The sequence below is a fragment of the Seriola lalandi genome, unplaced genomic scaffold (assembly GCF_002814215.2).
Source record: "Seriola lalandi dorsalis isolate HSWRI2012SDOR001 ecotype SW California unplaced genomic scaffold, Sedor1 jcf7180002054838, whole genome shotgun sequence".
In the NCBI taxonomy this organism is placed as follows: Eukaryota; Metazoa; Chordata; class Actinopteri; order Carangiformes; family Carangidae; genus Seriola; species Seriola lalandi.
In genome coordinates this window covers 105,636-123,503 of record NW_019525391.1, presented here as the reverse complement: position 1 = coordinate 123,503, position 17,868 = coordinate 105,636, and the positions used below count along the sequence as shown (strand labels likewise).

The 17,868-nt window shown below is 40.7% G+C and overlaps 1 long non-coding RNA gene across 1 annotated transcript; it reads left to right on the top strand.

Moving 5' to 3' along the window:
• Window positions 1-4,759: 4,759 nt before the first annotated feature.
• On the top strand, window positions 4,760-17,347 carry LOC147817928 (uncharacterized). Its single transcript, XR_015438489.1, has 2 exons — window positions 4,760-7,961; window positions 8,203-17,347. It is a non-coding gene; the product is annotated as an uncharacterized LOC147817928 (long non-coding RNA).
• Window positions 17,348-17,868: the final 521 nt, after the last annotated feature.

Sequence of the window (17,868 nt, the reverse complement as noted above, 5' to 3'; positions counted from 1 at the left end):
GGGAGGGGGGGGGGTAAGAAGCAGATGTGTGGATGAGAGGAGAAAGGAGGGGGCAAAGTGGTACAAGATGGTGAATAAAAGAGGTTGAGGAGAGATGATGGCAGGCAAGGAAAAGGCAAATTCTGCTCCCATCAGGCTCTAACTGTACATAACAGTGACTGGAGAGCCCTCAGGATTGTGTGTGTGTGTGTGTGTGTGTGTGTGTGTGTGTGTGTGTGTGTGTGTGTGTGTGTGTGTGTGTGCGCGCGCGCGTGCGTGCGTGCGTGTGTGCACGCAGGAGGTTGTATATGTGTGTTTGTGTATGTGTGTGTCAGGGATTGCTCTGCTGGCCACTGATAACCCCACAGCAGAACTGTCACAGTCATGCTTTCACTCAAACTCACAGCAGTGTGAGCACAGTCTGTGTGTGTGTGTGTGTGTGTATATATGTGAGTATTTATGTGTGTGTGTGTGTGTTTGTGTGTGTGTGTGTGTCCATCTGCCTCTCCCTGTCGCTGTCTGCCTTCCTCAGCATCAGTCTGCCTCTATGTTCCCTGATACCTCTCCAGTATCAGACGCCATGATTTAAAACGCCTCAGTGGCCACACAGGGAGTCCACAGATCGGGAAGAAATTCAGGGTGTATTGCGCAGCTAACAGGAGCCTCGTGGCCATTACTCCTGCACAATAGCTGAGCAGCCAGCTGGGGTGCCAGGAGGTGCCTTTGTGGGCTGTTGCTGGACCAAAACAGAAAACAGAAAAGAGAAGTTGGTAGTTGCTTCACCCCTCGCCAAAGGCTTCTCAAAGTGGAATCCAAACCTGAACCGTGATTCCACTTGCTAGGAGATAACAGGGAAATGATAACAGAGACATGTCTCCACTTATGCTCTTTAATGTTTATCATTTTAGACAGGAGGCATTCTCCTCTGTTTGTCCAATGAGTTTGATAACTCGAGGCAAAGGGAAACTGTGTAAATGACATAATTTAAAAGAAAACTCAGCAGCTGTCAGAGGTGCTCATTAAAATCATTTTTCTCCTCCATGCCTGAGGGCAGATTTGACACTGTTTGCATTTTTTATATTCACTAATATTAATAGCAATAAATATTAACAATTAGGTTTGACAGCTCTTAACTTGTTTATGATTGTGGTCTGCTATTTTGACTGATGTGCAATAATTATTGTATTTGGATTTTATGATTGTATCCTGTCATCATTCTACAAATTAATGACTCTAGGCGAGCTGTTATTTAAATGTAATTAACAAAATGAGTAACTGAAGTTTGAACTAATGTAATGTTTAATCGTGGGATAACAGTTTATTGTTTACTTAACATTTTGAGAAGGAAAATATTAAATCACACACAACTAAAAAAAACTAAAACTAAACTAAAACAGGATAGAGGAGTTATTTCCATTGTGGAGTTTATTTCCTATTTAACCTTCTTCTCTTTACCATGGCTATATCATCTCTTTTTCAAGACAGCCCTGGTCAAAATAGAATTGTAGTTGAAGAGTCACCTAAAGTCTGTAGCCTTGCTGGTCGCTCTGTTAGGCACATCTTTTAGCCAAATGCTACATGTCAGGATGCTAAAATGCACACAAAGTGACCAAGCCAGCATGCTGATGTTAAGCAGGCATAATGTTTACCTTGTTCACAATCTTAGTTTAGCATATTAGCATGCTAACATTTTCTAATTAACACACAATACAGTACAGTACAGTACAGTACAGTACAGTTTAGGCTGATGGGAATGTCATTAGTTTTGCAAGTAGTCATTAACAGTAGCTTATTAAAATTTTGGCTTTATTATTGTGATGCAGGAAAAGTTATTACAATTCATTCTGTGGGGAACATGAATGTCCAGTCACCATAGCCAGTTCACTCAAAACTACACATGTCAACCTCATGTTGGCATTAAAGAAAAAGTCAGAGAATCACCAAAATCAACAGGATTCTTCTTCTGGGGACCAAGAATGTCCGTACAAAATTTCACATTATAGTGATATACAGGTAGCTGTTGCGATGTCTGGATCGTAGTGGTGGACCAACTGACATAGAGCGTGGCCAGAAATTATTTTGCAATATTCATATATGACATATGCATATGCATAATATATATAATATATACTAAACAGTAGGTCCTGGAAGTGATTAAAGGAGAGAGATTGACTATTTAAAACAACTACATTCTTATTTCCATTGCAGCCCTTGCTGTAGGCCTAAAGAAAGGCAGTTCCTTTTAACATTAATTTGTTTATGTTACTTGACTTTCTGAACACATCTGCCATACTGTGATATAGATCAATATCAGAAGAATACTACTTAAGGTCCCGATAATGATTCCAACCATTTCACATAGTCCCACTGAATAGTACCTCAAAAGTGATTCATTCTTCAGGCCTTTAAATGATTTAGATCAATTAAAGCGAACAGAGAGGTCCAAGCGGACTGATAATCCACTCGACTAGCACTGAGATTTCACGTGGAGTGAACAACAATGAATGCTGCAAAACCTTCAGAGTATCAGCAGTCAGTTGCCTCTGCTGAGCTGAATAAACCAACTGTGTGATTTCTGGATGTACTGTATTGTATCAGCTTGTAATATCGACCTGACCTCTTCATTTAAGTGACGTATTGATTAACCGTGTTAGCTGCACTCATTTTTCATTTTGTGAAATTGGTGTAACATGTAATAAGGCACTTTACACAATAGGAACATGCAGAGAGAGGTTTTTAAACACCACATGGCTCTACGGATGTTGGTCAATCAGTGCACCATTTCACACTGAAAGATCTCACCTGCCATGAAATTCTGGATAGACTTTCATGGTCTCCAAACGATGTATCGCAATGACTTTGGTGATTCTGTGACTTCATCAAGTGCCACCGTGAACTTGTTGCGATTGTCACTGAAATGTCTCAATAACTGTTGGATGGATTACCATTTGGTACAAACTCCTCAGCATTAATTGAAATCACCATGGTAATCATCAGATTTTTCATATAGCGCCACAATCAGGTCAGAAATGTATTTTTTCCAATACTTTGGTTTATGACCAAAACCTAATGACACTCCTATCAGCTACAACTCTAAATGATTTTTAATGCTAATTAGCAAATATTAGCATGCTAACAAACTAAGCTAAGATGGTGAACGTGGTAAACTGCTAAATGCTTGTTAGCATGCTGTTAGCATTTAATGTAAAGAAGAAATACCAATACAAACACACAGAGCAACTGGCTGTAACTGTACTCTAGACTATGGTGACCAGACGTCCTGGTTTGTTTGTTTCAAGCTGGTTGTTCAGAGTTCTGACAAATATCTGTAAAACACTAAAATGTCCCAGTTTTTACTACATTTAAAATAATAATTAGGATATTGTACTTGTTTTCAGAGCTTACACAGAGATTACATGCTCTGCCCCACTCATTATTACCAAACATAGTATTAAAACAGGGCAGTTGCTAGTCTATTTGTCATAAGCAAAAGCGTCAGCAAGCTATGACACTTGCAGCTCTTTCTGACAGTACCTGTACAGTTTGCTAATGGTTAGCTGTTGAAGAGACAGTCTGTCTTTTCCAAAGAGCTCCAGGAGGCTTACTCATTCTTTCTAAAGGTACCCGGCAACGAAAATGCTGCGTTCATGGTATCCATGGTGGTGCTGAGCACTGAAATAATTTTCCCCCATCCTGAAGAATCGGTACGTGCATAAGCGCATACATGTGCTCGTGCTTGAATGTATGGTACATTTAACGCTCCCAATACAGGTGAAAATATGATCACAATACTGTAGACTCTTATCATGTGGGTCACTGTAGATGACAATGAATAAAGCTGTGACCCTACTATCATACTGCTTTTTAATACTAAACATTTAAATATGATGTGGTTGGTTTGCCATTGGTCTGTGGATCCCATTAGATTAAATACTGTCCTCCAGTGTCTCTGTCTATGTCTTTTTCTGTATAATGCACAAATGTCCACTGTCCTTGCAGTGCCTGTTCAAAATTCATGGTTTCCTTTCAGTCAAAATGCAGAAATAATTAGAAATCAAATATATCTAATTTGTCATCTAGTGGTTTTACAAACAGTTCCTAAACACAACAGAGGCAGCTTTTAGAACTACAGTAATTGTGGAAATCACTTAAAGGAGGACCTTTTATGGCCATTTTTAGTGATAATAATTTCATTATTGGTGTATAGATTTACATGATTTAATGTTCTGAAAAGACATTATTTTTCTTCTTCTGTACTTTTACACTATACTCTGTCTAAATCTCAGTTAGAGCTCAGGGCTCTTTAAGGGCTTCCACCTCCTCTCTCTGAAACTGACCAATCAGAGCCCAGTGTGTCCAGTGTGACCAATCAGAGCACACTGGCCTCTTGTACTTTCCCCATGTCTTGTGTAAACAAACAGTTGTGGCGGCTTCGGCTCTGCCTTATTGTTTTGAGCAAGAGTCCGATCCTGAACTAGAAGATGACAGACCTGATACACCTTCACAATGCTAACTAGGTATAGCGTGTCAATACTGGCAAACGTTTAAGCATTTATATCTTTGCTGCTGCTTCTTACTAACATGATCAGGTTGGGTAACGCAGTTACAAATCCACAATAACAATGCAGACTGACACGCTATGAGGCTGACTCCCCAGTTCGGACACATTAAGTGTGAACTACAGAAATAACCTTTGTGAAAATGAAGCGTCTCACTGTGGGTGGTTTCTGAAGCAGTCCTCATTGAAGTGCGGGGCTCACACCATAACATTTGGAGCAGTGGAGAGAACAGTGGAAAAATGAAGCAGATTTCTGCAGGCAATTGAAAATATTGTCTTTTCGGCATGGATACAAAACTAAAGAGAAGTCTTTATTATAAGTAGTTATGCCCTGTGCATTGTGTGGGGGCGAGCCAAAGCTTGCAGGGGGTGTCCAGCTTGCAGGTGGGCAGCACCAAGAGATGTAATGACGTCAATAGGACCAGGAAGTAATGTCTGGCCCCCCAACGAGGCGTTTAATATGAGGGACAAAATTGGGTTTCTGCCCTGACAGAGTTACTCCCTTTGGTTGAAACTTTGATCCTTATGACTCTGTAGACCATATACATGCACAATAACCTATATAACACACTATAAGTAAGGGAAAACTCAGAAAAGCATAATAGGTCCCCTTTAAAGTAACACAACATGTTGTACAGAAAAGACGTGAGCAGATTTGACTTCATGTCCCCTTGCCTTACTAGTTTGAAGTGATGTTCCTGTCTTAAGAGAAAAAACAAGTTCTTCAAGTCTCAAATGAAAGATACAGATTGAGCTTGATGTTTTCAGAGCAATCTATGAATGTCATCTGTGAGTAACATTTTAAACAGAAGACAAAGCCTGGTAGAGAATATGTCATTCAGTGGCACAAAGTCGAACCTCAGTTTCCGTAACGCAGAAATGATTGTTTTTGTTTTGTTTTGTTGTTGTATTGTGAATGCTTTTCTTTATTTTAAAGGACTCACCCATCAACCAATTTTGTCAATATAAAGACAGCATAATGAAGCATTTTGTCATCTTGAGAATAACAAATCAGTGTTGTCAGTAATTAGTTATGACAACATACAAAAGGAACAGGGCTCAAGAATAAGAAAGCTTGGTAATATTCACACTTTATTCTCTGTTTTCTATTACCACTCTGATTAGTTGGTGATTAATTGGTTTTAATTTTACTCTTGCATGTCTAAATTCATTTCCGGGCTGCTGGAGGAACTTTATGTGCTTCATAGTCCAGAATTACAGCTACTTAGATGAGGATTATGTTCCTGAAAGCTAGTTGAATGTTTCAGTTTATTTTCCTCGAGATTAAGGAGTAACAGTAAATACAAAGCTTCTAATAAGTCTCTCTCTTTGTGGGCATTAATGAATCAGTAGTTCAGGGAAAAGGTCTGTGTGATACTCTTTGTCTTTTCAGCACAGATGTGATCTCATCCCGTGCTGTGGCTGCTCTGCAGACAGCCCTCGTTGTGTTTCCTGCTCTGGCGGGATTAGTGACACCGCTTTTCTCATGTATTTTAAATCATCTTCATTTCCGGAGTTGCCGTGCTCTCCCGTGTTCACAGGCCGGTTGACAAAACATCGTAATGTTTGCAACAGTTCACTGATTACCAAATATCCTGACAGGCCGGTGGCGGCAGCACAGCCGGACGAGCCCATCATGCTGCTCGGCTTCTGGTCAGAGCTCCGCTGGGCTGATTGTCGGGGAACTGCGAGACATTTTTCAGCCTCGATGGCTGCCAACTTACAAATAGCTGCCTGTTGTCCAAAACTGATGGAAGGTCAATTTGGTGGATCAAGAGGGCTCAGCAGGAGTAAGCCTTGTGCCCCTATAATTTTGTGGGTTTAAATCTGTTTCCTGACCTTTGCTGCAAGTTATCCTCTCTCTGCTTCTACCTTTACTGCCTTTCCTCGCACCTATTCTGCCTCTTTGGGCTGCACATCACCTGTAATGATGCAAAAATGCCATGAAATATGTCATTAAAATATGTCCTCTGAACTCATACAAGTTTGAATTAGAAAGATTTGATTAAAAGGAGGTTTTGTATTTTCACCTAACGGACTAAATTTGTCAAGGTTTTTTTCGTCTTGGTTTCTACTATCGACCTTTTTCAGTGTCTGTGGCTACAAAAATATACTTTGTCCATTTGTCAATTTTAAGTGATGTGATTGGAGGGAAGGTATATTTTGGAGAGCGTAGGAAGCAGGGAGCCAGGAGTCAAGACTAACAGAGGGTGAAATGTTTTTAGAAGTCCCATTTTTATCTCAGCTACACAGTTTGTAATTCTTCTTTCTCTTCTGCTTCATTGCTTTATATGAGAGCCAGGAGATATGCTGTATCAATATTATATTTATAGCAGGATGTGAGAGCAGATAACATTTGATTTCAGTTATATAAGTGATGTTGCTTAAATTATGTCTTGTCTTGGGCTTTAAGGCTGCAGTAAAAGTAAACTATGCAATGTTCAGAGAATGTTGAACACAAAGATTTACGAATTATGGCAGTGAAAACAAGCTGTGAACACAAAATTGACATATTACCACCTTTAAGTTGATGTGGCAAACCTATTAGCAAAAAACTGCCTATTTAAACATCCAGCAGTTACAGAACAACACTATCATTCATTTGGAGTGCTGATTCTGGTAATCTGGGGAATTTAAGCCCAATATTCACTCTCTTTTAGTTCTGTTTTTGGTCTCTACCAAGTCTTGAGGAAAATCCCTGTCTCTTCACCACTCTATTATATTCATCACATAGTTGCTACCTGTCTAACAGACAGTCTGTCTGCAGCTTGATCCTGAGCAAGTAGTGTACAGTGAGTTTTGAAGCTTTTTCAGTGCAAACAGCTGCCTGCTGCAACTGCAAATTAAACTATTAGAGTAGTGAGATTGAATCTAAAGAGTAAAACTGTGGATCACACAGCTAAACAATGAGCTCAAACTTGCTATGTAGCTCCATAAACCTGAATGGAGCTGCAGATTCAGCCTCTTATTCTCTGTGAATGACCCCTTACACACTGTGAGGGAAATACGATATTCTGTTGGAATGGATGTGTTTTTCTCCTGTCTGGAGTTCGTTGCATGACCTGTTGTTCAAGTGAAGAGTGTTATCAATGTGACATTTATGCAAGCGAGAAGATTGGCGAGGACATAGTCCTTGGCCAGGTCGTGATGACCGAAACTGTTGAAAGTATTGATTGTGTGTTCCAGTGAAAAGATCCCACTTGGCCTGTTGGGTAACTGTCTGTTTTGGTGGTTTGCATCCTTGCCAAAAGTTGTTGACCAATGCTACTAGAGAGGAGATCTTGCCTGTATTAGTAGGAGCGCTTTGCACATTTGACGAAAGAACTTGTGTGTAAATATTTTCTCTGTGTGCACGTAAAACTGATATTAAAGTGTACTTTCACCTATTGGCCTAAGACCTCTTTTCTTTGATAAAGCAGACAAGGTAAGAAAGGATTTTCCCTCACAACTGTCACTTGATTTTGTTATGATAAAAATATTGATTTATATGTTAAAGAACATTTTTGCTTCTTTGTTAGCAGCTGTTGCTGTAGCTGTTGTTATTTCCTCCTGTTTATGGTTGTTAGAGGTCTGATCTCTCTGAAGTGCTTAGTGTTTTTCTGGTTTTTGTTTCTGTCTAATTTTAGTGCACTCCCTACAGTGTTGTACCTTTTCCTCTGTTTTAGCTGTGCTGCACAAACTGCTGCATCTAAATACAACGCACTGGGAACTGCCAAGATGTCAAGCAGACTGCAAGGTGGTGTTTAGCTGGACAAGGACTTCCACCCACCTTATGTTATTTACCGTTGAAATAGCGTTGCTGCAGTGTCATGGCAGGTCAGGCCGGTGATGTCCACTCCACACGCTAACAACTCAAGTGCTGGGCTCTGTGCCAGCAGATGAATGTCATCCAACAGTGTGGCATTTAAGGATAAGGATCTCCTCTCTGTACGGTCACTTTTAGTGGTCAAATTCACACGAGAAAAGTGAAGCCCTCTCCTTTACCCTCTGCAGGCTGCAGAGGCGATGCTGTTATCTGCAGCTGCAGATTTGGCCCGAGGGGTTGAGAGTCGACGGCTGGGATGTTGTCTCCTCCTGCGGTTCAGCTCATGGTTTGTGTGGGTTGGTTATCTGATGACACCTCATAATCCTTCACACAAGTATCCCTATATGGTGTCTTCTACAATCCTTAACTTTGAGGCTTTACAGTGGATTACACTAAGAAATAGGGTCAGTAACCTTTCTGCTCTTAATCTCAACAGTACGATCTTTAAAGGGACATTTTTTTTCTTTGCTTTTTCCAAAACACTACACACCCATTTAGGAAAGCTTCTTTGTGTGACCTGAATGTATCAGTTAATAACTGCAAAACCCAGTCAATCCATCCTCTTTAACATTTTGTTATCTATTCTATCTAAGCAGAGGTCTTAAGTGTGACTTTCACTTTTGATGATAATAGAATTTGCTCACATGCCAGCAATTATTTTTATGCGAGTTGGTGCCAGTTGCTTCCATCTCTGCAGGAGGTGATGAACAGCAGAACGGTATTAGCACCACTCGATTGCTTTTACTTTGAAGTAATGTCATTTATACCGGTAATATATATTTTTAAAAAACTATTTCTCTGGAAATAGCATTTAATTCCTCAGTATACAGTCTTTATAACAAACAGGCATGTTTTTAGTTCTGGTGTTTGTTGCAACAATTTATATTGAGCCCAGGGAAAAAAAGAACTAAAAGCCTGGATGCTGGTGGTTACAGCCGATTCCCAAGGCTGCCAGTGTTGTAGGTTGACTGCTCCTGAGTTCCTCTGGAGGTGTGTGTGTTTAAAAAAGCACTGAAAACATTCTGCTGCTGTGAAAAATTGCTTCAAAGGGGCATTTCAGCAGTGTTGACTACGGTAAGATACGTCTTAAAGAAAACACTTTCTTTCTGTGATGGATCTTGGTAGAGATGCATCCAAAGGAGACAGAAGAGGCAATATGTATGAAAATGAGCAGAGCAATGTTCCAAGGGTTTCAATACCAACAGAGAAGGGATGTTGTAAAATACTACCCCCTGAATATTATTGCTCTGGGACGCATCACTCGTCATGGCTTCCAGCAAGCCTCACAGAAATTACATGAACAGCAACAATGCAAACTCACATGGAGACACAGATGCAGACAGATACATGCATAATGCACACACACATGGGCAGTAACACTCAGAGGCACACACATGCACACTCACATACAGTCAGTAAGAAGCTGCCCTGCACCAACGGACCATCCAATTATATCTTAGCAACTGTAAATGCACAGTTAAAGAGCTTGGAAGGCGGTATATTTTTTATTAGTTTTCCAAAACTAAAAAACATGAGCGCAAGGCATGGATCAGGCAATGTGTTTATATGTCTAACTTAAGCTAACATTAACTGTGCGCTTACACCGAAAGTCTTTGGGGACATTCTGACGTAGGTGAAATAGACAGCTTGCAAGTTTGTTTGGCTACAGCGCTAGTTCACCTGCAACTTTTTGCTGTTCGCCGCCAAGAGACGCTGGTTCACACAGCAACTGAATGACTTCCTCTCCCTTTGACGCTCTCGCCGCTTTGGGCCCTGAACGTACAGTAACACATCGATCACTTCCTACACTAGTAACCTAGCGTTACATCCAAAGGGGAGGAGCATGTCATTAGCTAACCAGTCTTCTGTGCGTGGGTTACGTTATGGCTAACGTAAGCGGGTCTGTCCTGTTCTGTGTTTGGTTTTGGGAAGTTTACTACTCCAGTTCTTCCAACTTGTGTTAAATAGCATGATAAAAAAAAAAAGCAGGCTAACTTGTCTCACCCTGCTTTTGTTTATTTCTGTTTGATCTCGAGGACCAACATCACGGGCAGTAAATCTGCTGCTATCGTCGTAAAAACTGCAAATGTGCGCTGTGAAAACAGGAAGCTTGACAGGTGTAGGAACCTCTCATCCTTTCATGCATCACGCCTTCTGTCCCTTTCTGTCTCCTCTCCCCGAGCACCTCCCTCTGTCCCATTTCCCCATCTATGCCTCTCTCTGTCTCTCTCCCTCTCTCTCCTTGCTCTCTGCCAACCAGTATGCTGACAATAGCTTCAATAAAGATGAATTGAAATTGGCTGTGGCTGGATTCAGCTTCCCAGGACACACAATGGAAAGAGCAGTGCTGTAATTATTACTCTGGATTCCAGCACACTGTTCAGCATATTCATTTTCCCTACGTTCTTCCTTTCTCCCTCTCTGTCCTAGCTGTCGTTTTCCACCTGAGTTTCTCTCGCTCGCATGTTGATATTTCTCTCTGCCATCCGTGTCTTCCTCCTCCTCCTCCTCCTCCTCTTCAGTGTGTCTCAGCTTCTCTTTCAGTCCCTCCCTCTTTCTTTTTCTCTCTTTTTCTCCCTCCTTCTCACCCTGTTCAACTCAGTACAGTCCATTATTGTTGTTTGCTAAAGTAGAACTATAATTTCACAGCTGAGGAGCCAGATCAGGTCTGGAGTAGTGATTAATAATCTGACGGTGAATAATGATTTCATCCTCCATATTCAGCTGTAGGTAATTATTCGCTGTGTAATCGTGGAATAGATTTGCTCATGAAAAACAGACTTATTCAAATGTGAGATAGAAACCGGAGCGCCTTGGGTGTGTCGAGGCATTCGTGAAGCTAAATTTACATGGGTGGGTTCCAAATATAGGCCCAGGAATAAGATTAGAACATTAGCGTGGGCGTCACTTCAAGCCTCTCCAGTCCGCAAGTCTTACCCCGTCTTGTTTCAGCCGCTGAAGTGAGGCACACTGCCTGCCTATCCTGCTCGTCACAACTGTGATGAATGTGTCAAAAGAAGCGTTGCGAGGCATTTCATTCTCTTTGTCCTTGTATCTCTTCTTGTCTATAATGATAATAGATTGCATTTATTTTTCTCGATGGAAGTCGGGGGATCAAAAGGTGGTGGGCAAAATGACAGACAGTGAGATTGCAAGGGGGGCTGCAGAAATGAGCCTTCATATTTTGTTGGTGTTGCATTTTGTGTGTGTGTGTGTGTGTGTGTGTGTGTGTGTGTGTCTGTGTGTGTGTGTACATTTGTTTTGTTTCAATGGGTCTCAATAGGCAGTGTACCAGGAGGTGAAAGACAGTGAAAACATTGTAGCTCACTTACAAGGCTTCAGATGCACTAAAAAGGAAACACTTGCCGTACATGGCCACACACATTTAAGTCCATGAAAACACATAATTCACAATTTGCATACTTAACCGAGATGTCTTAATTTACATTTATCTGTGATGTGTGTGTGTCTTTGTATTTGCACAGCTTTGGTTATTTTGGATCTTGCTGAGGATGCTAACATGCACAATATACACATGATCAAAACAAAGGTCACAATGCAGTTAATCCTGGTTATCATAATGGGTGTGCTTTGTACAGTGTGTGTGTGTGTGTGTGTGTGTGTGTGTGTGGGTGGGTGAGTGAGTGAGAGTGTGGATGAATGTGTGTGTTAACGTGGACGTGGGTGTGTTTGCTCAGGTTTGGTTATTTTGGGTGTTGTCAATGTGAAAGTGAAATCATTTTACTCTAGGTACAAGTTTTCTCCATCTCGTTGCCAGGCAACCAAAAGCCTTGAGTTGGTCCATGAAAGGCATGTGCAAGCATGTACATCCAGATGAACACACACACGTGCACTGGCACAGGCAGTGCACACACACACACACACAAACACACACACACACACACACACACACACACACACACACACACACACTTGCATATGTACGCACGCACCTGCATGTTACTGTGGTAAACATTTGGCTGTAGCAACAGATAAACAAGAGCTATCACCCCCGTCACAGTGTCCACTCTGGGGTTTGTTCTCACAGATCACATGCCAGATCACAAACAGTGTGAGAGTGTGAGCATGTGTGTGTGTGTGTGTGTGTGTGTGTGTGTGTCTGCCCGTGTGTGTGTGTATCAGGGGGATTTTTAAAGTGGCATTGTTTAGACTGTTTAGATAGTTCTGCTTGCCAGGAAGTCAACAATCCCCTTCTCTATGCACACACAAAAACACACCAATGCAGAAACACCACAACATATGCATGCATAAACACACACACATACACACTCACACACACACACACACACACACACACACACACACACCTTGGCATACACACATCAATGACAGGAAGATGTTCATCCCCATTCAGGCGTGGGAGATGGGCATCAGGTAGAATTTTTTTCCTCCATATTTTCTCGTGATGACAGGTGGGGTAATGGGCCATTAGATTAACACCAAACAGAGGAGGTGGTTTCGAATATAATGTAATGCTTTGTTGATAGAAACCAGACGCTGCTCTCCTCCTGACTTAGGCTTTTCTGCAGTATATGCCTGTGCACACTTTGCTCAAAATAAGGCCAATGATGATAGAATGAGGCAATCTTTGCTATTTAGGGTGTGTATGTGTGTGTGTGTGTGTGTGTGTGTGTGTGTGTGTGTCTGTATGTGTATGTGTGTGTGTGTTTGTGTGTGTGTGGGTGGGTGTGTGTGTGTGTGTGTGAGTGTGTGTGTGAGTGTCAAAAGAGAAAGAAAAGGCACAAACATGGGGAAAGGAATGGAGATAGAGAGTATGTGTGTATGCATGTGGGGGTGTGTGAAAGTGTGTGTGCTCATTAAAACAGAACGAGAGGGAGAGAGAGAGAGAGAGAGAGAAAGAAAAAAAAACACTTGGGAGAGAGAATCCTCCGTGCCCGTCAGCAAGGATTTACTGATGAGGAGAAAAGGGTCTCTCATCTCTCCTTAAGACGTTTCCCTCCTCAGCCTGCTCTGCTTCCTCACAGCCCGTTGTTAATTGCCATTGTTCAATACTGTAAATTCCCTTTGTCAGCAAATACCCTGTGAAGACGGAGAGAGTTAAAATTCTCATCAATTTCAAAGAGAAATTTTGTTCTGTGTTCCTACTGTAGATGGAAACGTCAAAAAACCAAAGCTCCTCCAGCTGCAGCTCATTTCAAGTTGAAACAGATGGTTAGACTGGGATGGCGCCCCTGCAACAGGTCAGGCTTTACAACTACAAAGCTAAGTTAAGTGATAATGACTTAACAGCATGGTGTTAAAGAGAAACAACACCTTGACTGGAAATAAGTGAAATTTATTTTTAAAAACACAAAGGATTTTGCCTACTGCCGTCAGAAAGAGACAAAGAAGTCAGAAATATATTTAAAGACTGCCAGGCTCCCAAAAAAAAGAAAAGAAATAACCTCCTCTTGCAAAATATGCAAAAATATAATGATAGCATATTAGAGTAGATTTCAAAGCATGCAGGGTATGGTTTTCCGAAGACTGACGATGCTTACTATGGAACGCCATTGTGTTCAACATTAAAGTCCACCTCCACTCAAAACTGTGCTTTGCTTCACTCGGATGTTTGAGCTTCACTGTGCAAAAATGATTAATGTGCAGAGTTTGACACTAGAAAACTGTTTTCACATTCATCTACTAAAGGGGGAAAGTTCCTCTGTGCCCCCTTTAAATCTGAGTTTAAGGTGTGTACACACAAGTGTGATTTGTGAACATCACTTTCACAGCTATATGAGAGATCTTGAGTCCCGCAGTTAGACAGACAAAAAAATATCTGCACATTCATAGATCTGGATTCCTCAAGTGAGAAGAGTATTTTTATTTGTATTAAAACATGTCTGGGAGGAAGATCTTTAAATAAAAACATAAGACATTATGATATGAATAAACACAATAGTAATTCAAGTGAAATATAAAAGAGAATACCCAATAAATTATGAAATAATTTGATAAATTATTAAACCTAAATTATGAAATATTGTGCAATAAAGCTCAAAATCAAAACCTGGTGCCTACATTACCCACAATGCAACTCGACTGCCATCGACACTCACTGCTGGAGATTTGGAGATGTTACATTAGCAGCGGCTAACATTGCCTCGAGCCATTAGCGTCTAGCAGAGATGAGGAGTGGGCTAAAGAGTCCTGATAAGATCACTTCTCTCTAACTCTCTCTTCAGATCTGTAGTCTTCAATCCTAAGCAAGGCAGCCTCAAGTGACATCGCTCCAGGCTGCTCTCCAACGCCTGTAGACAGACTTTTAATGTGTAAAATCGGTTCGAGTTCCTCTTTAAGCAAGCTCAACAGCTGCTACCAAATTTAGCCGGATCAGCTACATGTTAGCTGGAGCTAAAACAATGCCAAAGTCATTCTGAATCAACCAACTAGCTGCTGCAAATAACCATAATGCAAAGACACAGTCACTAACAGTCACTCACTTTCTTTAACAAAGTTACGTATGCAAGCTACATAGGCGGCTGACTAGCTAGGAGGGGTTGTGAGCTTGAATTATTTCTCAGCAGGAAACTGAAGTCAGTGTTAATGGCAGCAGCTAATGGTTAATTCAGAGATACTGTTGTGATTCTAAAGAGGTTCCTCAGACAAAGATATTAAAGTCTGTAAATAGTAAATAGACACAGTCTCTCTCCAGGCTCTTCCTTTGGGGTCCCCAGACATTAGGGGCATACTTTAATCATGTCCTCTTTATTTGTTTATTTGTGAACAGATTTGAAAATGGAAGGCTACACTTCTCTGTTCCAGACTTCAAGGATCATAACACAATGCTTTTGTCAAGTAAACAACCTTCATGTAGTGTGTTACGTGAGAGAGAAATAATATCCTAAATTACCTGAAATTAGAATTATCGCCTTGAGGTTGTATTCCTCCACCAACCAGCCACATTGTAGGAATTATGGTCACAATCTCCTGTTCCTGAGTTAAAGCATTGAATGATGCCTAGAAGTGTTTTGGCAGAACATTATGATGTCACAATTGACCATTTGGATTTAAAATGTCATCACTTCATAATTTTGTCCTAATAGACATTTGTGTTGAATTGTGTCATAATTGGCACATTAATTCATGAGTTATGTTCAAAAATGTTTTGTCAGGTCACAGTGATCTTAATCAGTTCATCGTTGAGTCCAAGTGAATGCTTGTGCCAAATCTGAAAAAATTCCCTCAAGGCTGTCTCGCGATATCACATTCAAGAGGCCAAAAACATGTTTTGTGAGGTCACAGGGACCTTTGACCTTTGACCACCAAAATCTTATCAGTTCACCCTTGCATCCAAATGGACATTTGTACCAAATGTGAAGAAATTCCCTTGAGGAGTGTCCGAGATATTGCGTTCACAAGGCCAAAACCATATTTTGTGAGGTCACCGTGACCTTTTCCTTTGACCTCTGACCTCCAAAATCTAATCAGTTCATCCTTGAGTCCAAGTGAATGTTTGTGCCAAGAAATTCCCTCAATGCGATTTTATACATCCTCTGGAATACAACTGAAAACATAAACCTCTCTTGTATTGTCAACGTCAGTGTTTATTATTGTGTTTTAGTGAATTATTTGTGCCCTTTCATTCTATATTTAGATAAAATAAAGAAACACATTTTACAGTATTTATTTTACTCCTTCCTGCTCAGGATAAAAAAGGTATCAGAACAGTTCATTAACAAGCACAAAATCACCGTATACAATAAGTCTTTAACAGCATGTCAGCTGACCAATGTTTAATATCAGCATCAAGCTAAGTTGGATCCTACTGTATTTTTTCACACCTTGCTAATGTTAAAATGCTAATGTTACAAAGATAAATTATATCTGCGCAGTAATATCTCAACATCCTATGTTATTCAACAGATACTGTTCTGTCATTCTGTGTGAGTGGGTGGGGGTGGGCCAGCCAACGTCCAAGTGTGCCTTGGACACAGGTGATTGGCTGAAAATTTGATAATGTCACTTCTCATTACTGTACTGTCAGGAAAAGTGACATTGTGAAGTAAAATGTGACATGAAACTAAAAAGTGACATGAGATTGGAGTCTCGCTGGAAAGGAAAATGCCATTATGAAATAAAAAAGAGACTTTTGGAAAAGGAAATGTGGAAATAGAAATGATGAAATTACATTTATTCAACACCTTTTGGACTGTACTCTTTACAGACCGGATCTTCTACAAATGAGAGACATGTCGCCACTGTTATAGGCGTGAAACTGAGGGCCCCTCGACAACAACTCAACAGCAGCTCTGACACAATATCTATAATCCTTGACATGTTCTATGGCCCGTCCTGCTCTGGGCAAAAACCCTTTATCTCCACAATGTCAGCTTCATACCAGGCTAAGAAAAACTATTTTACTTTTGGCTGGGTGACAGTGCATTTTTTTACATTATCCAGTGGGTTTCTGAGACGTATTCATGAGCCAAAGAGATGGGGAAAATATAACCTACAGTATGAGTCACCAAAATTGGACTTTTACATAAGAAATATATGAAGACGCGTTATATTACGTACTATAACTGAAGTGGACATTCAAATAGCGCATCTCCAGTGACGACTGCGATAACAACTCACCTCACAGTAATTGCTTGAAGGTGAAACAATGAGTGTTTGCAAACCAGATAGAGGCAGCGGAGATGATGAGATGAGGGTCGGCTGTTTGTGTTTGTTGCTCGGCGTCGGCGGCAGATCAAGATGACAGAGCACAAGCGAACTAGTCAAGGCCAAGCCGAAGAATCCACATCAGGAGTGAAGCACGGAAGTGAAAGGCAGATCAATGTGCAAACAACCCAGCCTTACAACTGCAAAGAAAACACAGCTGTCTGCTCCAGCCAGAGGACTTTTTTTTTTTTTTTTTATTGTGCACCATCATGTTAGGTCAGGACTGAAAAATGTGTCCTTTTCTCTGTGAGATGTTGAGTTTCTGTAAGTGTGCGCCTTGAAATGTTAAAGTCATAATAGAAGCTGTTTTTGTTTTATGTCTCTGTCTTTGGTGCCTCATTGTTCGGGTGTTTATGCACTTTACTCTAAGGAGAGCACTCGACATTCAGATGAGAAAAGTCTTTCTCCTTGGGTTTTTTTTTGTTTTGTTTAAGTTTTAAGTTTCTGTTGGCTGAGTTATCTTGTTTATATGTTCAGCTATAGATGTTATTGTTGCTCATGCAAATTATTCACTTCTCCCAGTCAAACTCCTGCTACTGCTCAGCCGAAATCTTGTGCTGTTTTTAATTGCCGAAAGGAAGTATAAAAAACTGGCTTTTATTTGCACTAAGAGGTTAAGGATTATCATTACTGGATGGCTAGAAGGATGAGGATTATATTTTTATTTAAATGTGTATGGGATAGGGCAGCTTTCTCTTTAAAATATACCAAATAATTCCAGGTAAAAGCAACGATCCCTTACCAATGTCACATTTTGACAAGCTAATGTAAATAAGGCGGAGGAGGCGGGTTGAAGAAGATTCTTAATCTTTAAGAAACTGTTAAAGCGCGAAAAGGG